Source organism: Erinaceus europaeus, chromosome 7 (genome assembly GCF_950295315.1).
Source record: "Erinaceus europaeus chromosome 7, mEriEur2.1, whole genome shotgun sequence".
Taxonomy (NCBI): Eukaryota; Metazoa; Chordata; class Mammalia; order Eulipotyphla; family Erinaceidae; genus Erinaceus; species Erinaceus europaeus.
Window position 1 is genome coordinate 7,035,042 of NC_080168.1, and position 12,152 is coordinate 7,047,193.

General features: G+C 38.7%; 1 protein-coding gene across 1 annotated transcript in view; it reads right to left on the reverse strand.

Moving 5' to 3' along the window:
• CUL3 (cullin 3) overlaps positions 1–12,152 on the reverse strand; it is a 96,302-nt gene that overhangs the window by 62,551 nt on the left and 21,599 nt on the right. The window lies entirely within an intron of this gene.

The following is a 12,152-nucleotide window of genomic DNA, read 5'->3' on the forward strand; positions in this document are numbered from 1 at the left end:
TGCGTGTGTGTGTGTGTGTGTGTGTGTGTGTGTGTGTGTTCATGACCAGTGAAGCAGTGCTGTGGTCTCTCCTTTGGCTTCCTCTCTGAGTCTAATCATAACAAAATACACACACACACACACACACACACACACACACACACCAAAGATTTTACTGAGAGTGGTAGAATCACATAGAGTGCAACGTCCCAGGGATTACCCAAGTGGTAAAAAAAAAAGTTTCAAAACTCAGAATAGCAATAAGTGGAAAAACACAAATTTCTCAAGTACAGAAATGTGCTTTTAATAAACTGTTTCCTAGACTTGTGAGAACTATGGCAGTTATCTTTAGGAAGCGGGGACATTGAACTTTGGTGGTAGGTATGATATGGAACTATACATTATAATCTTATAATCATGGAACCTACCACTAATCAAAAAAAAAAAGAAAAAGAAAATGTGCTCTTAATGTGATTTCATTTATTTTTATTTTTTTGCCTCCAGGGTTATTGCTGGAGCTTGGTGCCTGCACCACGACTCGACTCCACTGCTCCTGGAGGCTATTTTTCGCATTTCGTTGACCTTGCTGTAGTTGTTATTGTTACTGTTGTTATATATTGCTGCTGTTGGATAGGACAGAGAAATTAAGAGAGGAGGGGAAGACAGAGAGTGGAGAGAAAGACAGACACCTGCAGGCCTGCTTCACCGCTTGTGAAGGGAACACCTGCAGGTGGGGAGCCGGGGAATCGAACTGGGATCGAACTGGGATCCTTACGCTGGCCCTAGTGCTTTGTGCTATGTGCCTTTAACCAGCTGTGCTACTGCCCAGCCCCCTTTTAATGTCATTTTACATTAAACTACACACCATATCATGAGGCACATGTTAATCACACAAAAAACTTGGAAAAGTCTAAGAGGTGTCATGGGATGTAGCTTGCAAGTCCAGCTGCAATTAAATTCCTGCTACCCAACGGCCTCCACCCAGTCCCTACTGATCAAGGAACACGGTAATTTTAAGTGTGACCTGCTAGAAACCTGTATTATTTTAACATTAACCCAGGAGTTAAAACAAGCAAATTAGTATTTTCAGGTAACTGCCCGAGGCAGTTACTAACTAGAACTTGGTCGAAGCCACTTAAGCTTGTCTGGTTGGTTTATAAAGTATTACTGGGCTGACCAGATTGAAGACTTCCATCCCATACTCCATGAAGATGCCATGGACCCAGTGCAGGGCGAGCCCCATTCTCCCTGATTATGTGGTCTTGTAGGATCTCTACAGTAGGGTTTCCATTATTTTTAAGTGCCCTAATCGCTGGGTGGGTATCTGTTAAGTACTTCTCTACTTGTAGATTCTAAGTCATTCTGCCTATTTCAGCTCCCGAAACCAGTGTTTACATAAAAATGCAACATTTGCTGTGATCAAAAATTGCATTTCCAGCTACAACATTTGAATTTTTCAGAGTCCACCTTAAAAATTTTCAGTTAGTAAGACATTTCTACAAATTTTGCCTTTAAAGAATCATTCTCAAAGGCCTTTTTTTTTTTTTTTTTCCCATTTCTTCACATTACAGAGTAGGAAGACATAACCTATCATTAAGAGTCTTACTGCAAGAAGTGAATCAGCATAGGAACCGAGCCAAAGAGTATACGGAACATCCTTCCCAACTGGGAGGTTAGGGGGAGCCCACAGCTCTACACTAAGTCTAAGAAGCCCTGGTCGAAATGATGACAGTGATGGCACACTGTCTAGCTATTTCTATAGATGTCAAATGTAGTCAAGAGTGACAGCATAGGAGTGCAGCTACTGAAAAGTCAGCCTGACCGATTTCAAATCCCTGTTCCTACCCTAGGAACAGTGTCCATGAATAACTTAATCCATTTCTTGGTGAATCATTAGTTTTTTCACTTATGAAACAACCAATAATAGTATTCAAGAAACTGGTGTATGGGATTCAGTGAATTAATATAAATAAAACGCTTAGAAAAGAACTCACAGTAAATGCTCTATGAATAGTTGTTATTATATTATTTAGACATTTTTTACATTGAGTTGTCAGAAAAGCCATGATTGCATGGGGGGTGGATGGGGGATATGTCCTGACTTTTCCAAAAAGGTCACAATCCTCATCATCATCAGGGTACTTGTTAAGAATGTACAATCTCTGGTCCTACCTCCATCCTACCGAAGCAGAATGTACATTTTAAGAAGATCCCCAGAAAACTCAATTTTGACAAGTAAGCAAAAACAAAACACATGTATGTTCATAAAACACACGTACATGTTCACATATTATTTAACTTTACTGTTTCACTGGGTGTATAATAATTTACAACATACGCACTGCACAGTCTCTTATTTGCCTTGCCCACTTGGCTTCTGCACCTCTCACCCACCACTCAACTGACAACTCCCTGTACCAGTGTACTTACTACCTCTCCAGCCCTCCCAATTCCCTCCTGGTCTCCTATACTCAAGATAAGCTGCATTTGCTACGAAAGACCTTGGCTAGTTTAACTTTCATCTTGTATTTCCCCTTTCTTCAAGGTATATACACTCGTATTACTTTTAAACTCTCATCTCTCACTTGATTCTTACTTTCCACTTAGCCACAGACATTTCTCCAAAACTAAAAGGAATTTTTATTTCATACTTTGAGAAGTCTGTAATGCTGTCAACCTGCTATTTGCATAGCAAATCTAAGTTTGGTGAGTAGATGGTACAGTCTCTTATAGTCACACAAGTAACAGCCCTCAAGTTTCTGCATCTGTAAGAAGGCTCTGCTAAAGTAGGAGAATAATCTTACTTTTACAGATATACTACGCTGAGAATTCACAAGCCACAAGAAATTCCTGAATGATGGAAAACTCACTGCCCACTTGATGTTTTTCAATTTAACAGTATCACTCTCATTCTTTCACTTACTTTTAGAATAAAGATGATAATCTTGAGCAGAGAAATCAGACAAGTATTATTAAAAAAAGCAATATGATAGACACTATAGGAAAGCTTTTCCTTGACTGCTGTCAAAAAATTATTTGAGTGTACTTCCGTAAAACTAGTGAAGCATTTTCTAAGTTTAAACATTTCACAAAAAGCACACTGAAATCTGAAATACTTCTGAGTGCCCGTATTCCCCACTCATTCAGACAGTTCAAGTATTTACTGACTATTGCAAGCAAGCAAAGTAGGATGCTAGGTACCTCTGGGACACAAGATGCACTGTCACGTGAAAATCTCCACATGGGAAGGGGGGAAAGAGAAACCTAATGCCACTACTCATGTGACTTCCAGAGCACTAGAGAAATCATTAGCTTCAAATAGGAGACACTACAGAAACCAAGACAACATATTTTCTTAATTTTATACATAAAATGTGTTACAGATCAGAGCAAATAAAAAGTGCTTTGAATACGGCAGCCCTTTAAAAAGCACAGTTTAGCCTGTTAGGACACTGATAATTTGTTTCATGTCTGAGGCCCGACAGACCACAAATTCAATCCCCAGCACAACCTTATGCTGGAGCTAACCTATGCCCTGGGGTGCGTGCATACATATCATAATGAACAGATAAAGCTTTAAAAGAACAAAAATATATCCTTTGCTTAAATATTCTAATAGCACATTTCTGAAAGTCAAGATTTCTCTATGACAATAAAGCAGTGTCAAGAAAAGTGGTAATTCTGAACCTGCTGGCTGGAATGAAAAACAGAAAAACTAAAGTGTATCAGACAACAGTGTAAATTGTTATCTGTGTGGTATTCTGCTCCTAGTGGCTAAGACAATGAAGTATGCTGGCTGTCATCACAGAATTAGCACCAGAGTTCAACTATGAACAGGAAACCTGGAAAAATATGCTGTAGAACATACACAAACCAGGAAATGTGGCGATTGGTCTTTTTGTTCGCTTGAGAGCTATTTAAGAACATGAATCTATGAGTAGTTGCCAGCAGACTGGAACAATTTATACCCAAAACAAAACAAACAAGCCAGGGGCTTACAACCCAAATTATAGTGTGTTTTATTAATAGTGAGATGTCCTTAAACAGTAGTCTGATGTAGATGCAGTAATAAACTTGGGTAGGTAGATGGATCACAACTATATAAAGAGAAAACACCTCACAAGTTCAAGGATACAGATCTTGGCAGTATCCATTTCATTGGCATTATTCTGAGACTTACTTCAGCAATTCTTGAGTATCAAATACATAAGAGAAAGAGAGACATAAAGGTGAATGAAACAGGTTCCTAAGTCTATTCATTCACTCACTAGAAAACAGAACAGAAAACAAGACAGAAAGGGATTCTTGGACTCAATATTTACAGTCTGCCCAACAATGGAAGCAAAAACAGCTGCTACCTGGACATGAATGGACCTGCTAGTAACACCTTAAACCTGACTCTCCCCCACATCGGTCCTCTTCTAGGCCTTTCCAAACAGAAGCCACACACTCTCCTGTGCTCTATGGCTGCTATCTCCCCTCTCCAATAACCCTGCCCCCCACTAAACGCACTGCAGCGATCACATTCTTCACACCCAAATCGCGTCACAGCATGTTCAATCAATGGTTTGTATACCTAGCTCAGAGCCTTCTTTGGGCTTGTGTCATTAGTCTAATCTACTCTTATATTCAGTATAATAATATAATACTTTCTTAGTCTAGGAAAACAAGGGCAGAGGAAATAGCAAAGAATGAAAGCTAATGAAGCACTGAAGATGGCACTCCCTAAACTTTTTCCTCCATCTCCTCTATACTCTAGTGATTTTTTTGTCTTTTCTTTAAGGTTAAAAACCAATGGTTGTAGGCTAGTTGAGATGACTGCCAGTTATGGTTTGTGCCTTGCCAAGCGCATGGTACTAGGTTTGAGCTCTGGTACCACATAGGAAGTGCTATGGTACCAGAGTCATTTTGGTGGTGTGGTGTGTCTCCCTCTATCTCAGAATCAACTCCTTTATCTCTTCCAATGCAGGGGGGGGGGGGCTCAAAACCCAGCATGTCTAGGAGTTTTCTCCGAGCAGCAGTAAGTGCTACATTTTTAGGCTGATAATTCTGTATGGCCTGCAAACAATCTTATAAATATCCAAATGGGACCTGGGGAGACACCCTAATGGTTTTGCAGAAAGACTTTCAGGCCTTGAGGAACCAAGGGTCTCAGGTTCAGTCCCCGACACCATCATAAACCAGAGCTGAGTAGTGCTTTGGTAAAAAATAAATAAAATCTAAATAAATATCCAAATGGTCCCTGGCAGGAAAAGATGGTTCCCCACCCCTGTTCTACCTAAATGAAACCACAATCAGGAGCAGTGAAATCATTCATGCATGAGACCTAGGCTCTGCAAAAAAATAAAAATAAATAATAATCCTTTCTTTCATTCCTTCTTTTTTCTATTTCTTGATAGAGACAGAAATTTAGGGAGGAGGGGAATAGAGAAGGAAAGTGAAAGACACCTGCAGCACTACATGCCCTGAGAGTAGGGACTGGGATCTTGAACCCAGGTCCTTGCACATGGTAATATGTGCACTCTACACAGTCTGCCATCACCCTGTACCCCAACTTAGTTCATTTAAAAAATAATAAAAATCAATAGTTCTCATCACCCTAACAAACCAAACTCCTAACGCTTTTCAAAGCCTAGTCTAACCAAACTTACCATTCTCACTTCACTCTCTACAAAAGCACTGAAAGTCCACCCGCACTGATCTGGCCATGCTCACATCAGCTTGCCTCTTCTACTTGTGCCATTTTCCCCACGAGAACTATGTTGCCTTTGTTCACATGAGGAATTTTAAGCAGTCCCTTAGAACTTATCAAAGTGACCTCTTCATTTCACTTTGTTCTGATTTCCCTGTCAATTCTGATTACTTCACTCAAATTGAGAGCTTCCGTTTCTGTGAACCTCTGAATTAATCTTTCTGCTAAAAAAAAAAAAAAAGAAAGAAAAAAAAAAGAAAAAATCATTCTTGAATGTTTCTACCAATGCCCTTCACAATTCACTGAGATCAATCCAATTGTAACAAATTTTGCACATAAAGGCTATTAAAATCTAATTCAATCACATTTATCTCATGAAAGTACTTTAAAAAGCTTTAGTGTAACTGGCTTACAAAACAGCTCAGACTGTACCATAAAATTAGCAGCTTTATACTTCTTCCTCAACATTTTTTTAAATTTCAGCCTTATTCCTGCACGCAGCTAGTACCCTCAGACGAACATTTTAATTTACCTACAAATAAACATAATATTTAAACTTTCATCTTTCCTTCTCATTTCCCTTCTAAAAATGAGTCAACGTACCAGTGAAAATAATTCCAATAGAAACATTTTAGCAAGTGAAAGTGCACGTACTAGAAATAAGCAACATGATAATACTCTATTGAAAAAGGTTTTGTTTACCAAAGTAAGTAAATAAACACCCAAACACAGAGAAGGAAGTGATCTAAAAAATGAAGACATCTCCCTTTAAAGTTTCAATTTCCCTACCTGTAAAACAAAGTGGCTAGAACTGATCAGGATTACAAGGCAGGTTCAAGAATAGAAGTTCAAAACACAGAGATACGGGATACAGCACAAATACATAGTAGTTCAGTGACTGAACGGAACAGGTCCTCAACAGGCTGTTTTCTGAATGAATGAATGAATGAATGAATGAATGAATGAATGAATGAATGAATGAATGAATGTAAGTAAGTAAGGAGAATGAAGATCCATCCTCTTGGGGGTGGTGCACTGGGGTAAGTGCACCTAGTACTAAGCCAAGGACCCACGCAAGGATTCGGGTTGGAGCCTCCAGCTCCCCACCTGCAGGGGGGAAGCTTCTCAAGTGGTGAAGCAGGTCTGCAGGTGTCTATCTTTGACTCTCCTTTCTCAATTTCTCTGTCCTATCAAAAAAAAAGTGGATAAGATAGCTATCAAGAGCAGTGGATTTGTAGAGCGGGCACCAAGACCCAGCAATAACCCTGGAGAGGGGTGAAAAAAAGATCTATCCTCTTTATAGCAATCCTCCCAACTCAACCAAAGAGAAGATATTATCTGACTACTAGCATAGATGGATGAAAGTTCAAAAACTATTGTGCTTTGTAGCCACAAGAAGCTGTTTTTAGCAGCCTGGGAGTTGATACAGTGTATAAAATGGTAGAGCTTCAAGCATGAAGTCTTGAGTTAATCCCTGGCAGCATATATGCCAGAGTGATTCTCTGGTTCTCCATGCTTTTCTCTTTATAATGAATACATACATCTTAGTAAGATGTTTCTAAAACACTTAGTTATTAAACATTTCTCTTCATCTATGTTTTTAACAAGAAAACAATCTATCAATGTATACAAATTAGCTTTTATAAACTCATTTATGAAGCTGCAATATTATTAGCTACTATCACGAAGTAATAATCTGAATTATTATTCTCTAGGGAAATTAAACACAACGCAAATCTAAGAACGCCATTAAACACCACAAAATGAAGACAATAAAGTTCTTGTCTCATTAAGACCAAAGAAAGTATCTCTCCTGATTTTAAAAAGCTGAAAGGTTGGGAGAAAAGGAAAGTACTTGTCACTTTACATGCTCACTGTTTCCAATTTTACATGTCCAGTCCTTCTCAAAACTAGGTTTGTATAATGAATTTCACTGAAATCTTAACACTTCCAAATGAAGTTCTCTTTTCTATCCTAAATCTGCATTTTAAAAATGAAATCACAACTTAGTTGTTCCAAGGGCCCAAGACATGAAAAACACCATCAGTTTACCGACAGGCAAGATCTTTTCCTCTTTGAAATGTACCTTGAAAGTACAAAGGTTTTCCTACACGCACTGTCAAAACAATGGTGCCAACCACCACTACCATTTCCCCAAACTACTGGATTATTCCTTTCTCTTTCTCATATTTCAACTTCTTCTAATTTATTTGGCACAGAGTAATAGGGGGTGGGACAACACACGTGTTTATTATTACAAGAGAAAGCGACCACAGAATCATTCCAGCATATGTGGTGCCAGAGGTTTGCCTTAGGGCCTTATACATGCAAGTCCTGCACTCGACCTGCTGAGCCACCTCCTGAAAATACCCCCAGAGTGGTATTTTCAAAACCTACAACAGCTCATGTAATGAATCATCTTGTCTAAAATCCTTGTGATTTTTCAAGTCATTCAGAAATGGCTTCCTAAAATAAAGGCCATGCAATTGTGTCTGATGTCCTTTTAAGAGCTTCCAGGCCTGGCATGATTCAACTTTTGCTTTTCTCTCCACACTCAACCGTACCCCATTCCTCCCCACTGCCACGTCTTCATTTCCCATTCAAAATAGACATTTCCCCCATTTCTCCACTATGAGCAGTCCTCATAGTGATGCTTTCAGAATCACTAAAAGGTAAACAGTGTGTGAGACTGAAGACAGTTGTTTTCACACAGCAGACTTTGCTTACACCACTCTCTCATCATGTAGCCAGGTCCCACCATGTAGAAACAACAATAAAGGTTTTCTTTTGAGTGAGTAGTTATCTCCCCTAAACCCTAACTGGCAGAATAAATTGAGACCTCCCACATCAAGGGACAAACACTTAGGACTACCATGTGGGTTCTGTCTGTCAGTTAATCTCTTTAGGCAATGTGTCCCCCTCAAACAACAGTACTGCATTTATTTATACACCTATTAGATAATTTGCATAGACAGGAGAGTGAAAAACGTAATCCACTTAAACTAAGTCACTCATTAAATGTATTGGAATTAAGAGTTTTCCCAGTCAGAAATTTAATGGATTCTGAAGCTGGAGGGAGGCACTAGGGGGTATAGAAAAGCTTCAAGATGATGGTTACATGCCTGTGTAAGAAGTGAAAACTAAGAACTTAAGGTACAAATTTTTAATTTCATTAGTATGGTCAATCTGAATACAAGTTCTACCTCACCATATTTCAAAGTTCAAAGTTCAGTCACCTCACATTCTGACTTCCCTTCTTACCCTCACTTTTTGGATGAGTCAATTCTCAATCACAACACCTAACTCCATGTTTTTTCTGCATCTGTGCACAAGCCGAAAAGAACTGCTAAAAATAAAATAAAACAAAATTAAATTAAAAAAAAGACTAATCACACATTCACAGCAAGTCCTATTAAGTGGTCCTTTTCCTCACTTGCCACTTCTTTGCTGTAATTTTCAGAAGGGTTATTGCAAGTCACTTCAAATCTCTTTCAGAAGCATGACTTAATAGATTCACAAAAGGTTTTAAAACCAATTGTACTAAAGAATCTCAAAGATATTACTCTCAGCTCCACTTTAATTTAAATAAAGCAGCAACCATGGAATTTAAACAACTATAGCTTAACTAACACTTGAAGCCCCTCACACATCCTCAACATTAGTGGTTTTACTGCATCCTGACCTATTCAGAAAGCCTCAGAAGTCCTGGTGCGCAATGGTGGAGAAAGACCTAGGCTGGGGGTGAGAGGGCTTCCCGTTCAGTGAGATGACAAATTTTACTCATGTGTCAACAACAGTATCAGAAACCATTAATCCCCTCCAATTAAAAAAGGGGGGAATAAGAAAGAAAACTCATTTCGAAGCTTATACTGCCTAAAACAAGGAGTTTCTTTCTCCATGTCCTTGACTCCATACTTTCTCGTGTGAAAAAAATAAGCTGTTCTAGTCTTTAATAGCTCTGGACAATACTCTTCCACCCTTTTCCTTTTTTTTTTTTTTTTTTTGATGTCAAGCTTCTAAAATTTGAGCTCTCTATTTACCATTCCTACTTGGTATAGTATTCCCCTGAAGACTCACTCCCTGGCCCCAGTTCTCCCGTCCTATAAATTCTCCCACCTATTCCTGAACACTTGCCACCAAGGTCTAACCATCAGTTCCCGCCCAAGCTCTAAACCCGACCACCTCCAAGCACTGCTCTCCACCCGAGCTCCTTGTTGTGACCTCTCTTAACTCGGCTCACAGGCAGAATGATTTCTGTGCCGCTTGCCCACCATACTGTAAACTTCCCAGTGTGATTTGAAGCGCAGTCTGTTGTCTTCTCTACTCATCCCAAATCCATTCCCACTATAGCCTTCACAGTATTTCTTACTAGTAGTACCAATTTCTTTCATAATCAAACTCCACCCAGCATGACTACAACATTTCTGACATCATCCATTCAGTTCTAGGCTATCACTTTCTTCAGGCTTCTCCAGGTCTTCTGCTTCCCACAGATATACCCCCAATTTCTCTACATTTCTATCGCAATCCTCACATTAATCTTCTGAAAACAGTCTAGCACACTATCAGCCCCTTTAAAAGCCCCAGTAAGCCTCCATTGTGAGACTTGGCATCCACTTCTCATTGAACTCTTCCCAGCCCATCTCTACAACATTGTAAAGCCCTAACCCCCTGAATTACATATTTCAGTCAAATTTAGACTGCCTCCTAATGTCCCCGTTTACTCGTATGCAGTCAGTCAGGTTACCATCTGCTATCCACACTGTCCACATATGTCCCAAACTGTTCAACTGTATGCTTTTCTCTGAATGCTTACAGACCAGGATAATCTCCCCTCACTGCATGCCCTAGTCATTTATTGCCTACACACTCATTTGCCATTTCATTGCATAATGCCTCCCACTGGTCTCTGAATGTGTGTAACATCTCTCACATCAGGGTAAAAACAAACCAGAACATAGAATTGCATCTTCTGCATCCACCATGTTGTCCTACAAAGTTGTGCACAGGAAGCACTTAACAAGGATCTAATTTCAGGAAGATCACAATTCACTTTGCTTCAGGAGTTACTACAGAAAGCTGCTAGTGCAAAAGAAAGGAACTGTAGACACAACAGAAACAGAAGTAGCTATTTTGTAATCATCAACGTAATAATGATTCGTGCAAGAATCATCAATGGCCACTAACGCCACCATCACATAAAAGTTTATTGGGGAGCAGGATATTTACACAGTCTCAAAATATAATGGAACAGATTACTTATGAATTACAAAGGGAAAAAAAGGTACCTTCACAGTGGAGAAATCTGGCGGACACCAAGTGATCAAAGTTAACATCACCAATAATGGGATAAACTGACATCATGTGCCTCCTGATGTGATGCACTGAGGACACAACGTCACTTATGTATTATTCCTGCCAAAAATGCATAACCTGAAACTAGTCATGAGGAAACAGTCAGACAAACCAAAAACTGAGGGACAGTCTACAAAACATCTGACCTACACTCTTCAAAAATGTCAATGTGCTAGAGACAAAGAAAGGCTGAGAAACTGAATGTGTGATCCTGGACTGGATCAGGGAACAAACTGCTATAAAGACCATCTCTGCTACACAGGACAACTGGTGAATCTGAATGTGGACTGCACTGAGTAACAGTAGTATTAAAGTTAAACCATCTGATTTGGAACACTGTTCTTTGGCTATGCATGAGAATTTCATATTCTTAGGAAAAATATTTTGAGTTACTTTAGGGGAAATCAATCTAAAGTTCAACAACAGTATTTATAGTAGTATTAACAAATATCAATAGAACAGTGGCAAAATATTACAAAGGAAATTATACTGCTGCAACTTTTTCACATCTCAAAATAAATTTAAAAAAATCAAATGCCCTAATAGCATACAAAAACTGTGAAACGTTTTTATTTCTCTGTGGTATTTAACATTTTATTTGACAGCATCAAAGCAAGCCACACTTGCACTAGAAGAAACTGCTATAGAAAAACATTTGTCTCCAAAGAGCAAATACACCTTTTTGAACCAAAGATCCACTTTGCAATGGTGACAGCCCACAAACTACTTTATCTTGCAAAACGATTAACATTTACTTTAGCAAAACTCTATTAAAACAAGTCCATATCAATTGATAAAAAGGCTATCTTTTTTCCTACGTAGACAATCATTTTTAAAACAATGTATTATAGTTTACTATTTGCAAATATACAGAAAAATAGTGAAAGCTAAAATGGGCTGATTCAGCATTTTAATGAAAAAATAATTATCAATTACCTGTAACATTAATAATAAACCTTTTTAAATTACTGGAAGTATACTTCCATACTTAAGTTATAGAGAACATACATATTACTGATCACAACTTCGTCTTTCTTCAGTTACCAAGAATTCTGATTTAGCAGGTAAGTTTTATGTAAAATTTATAATACAGACATAACAGACTCAGTATTACTCTTTAAAAATC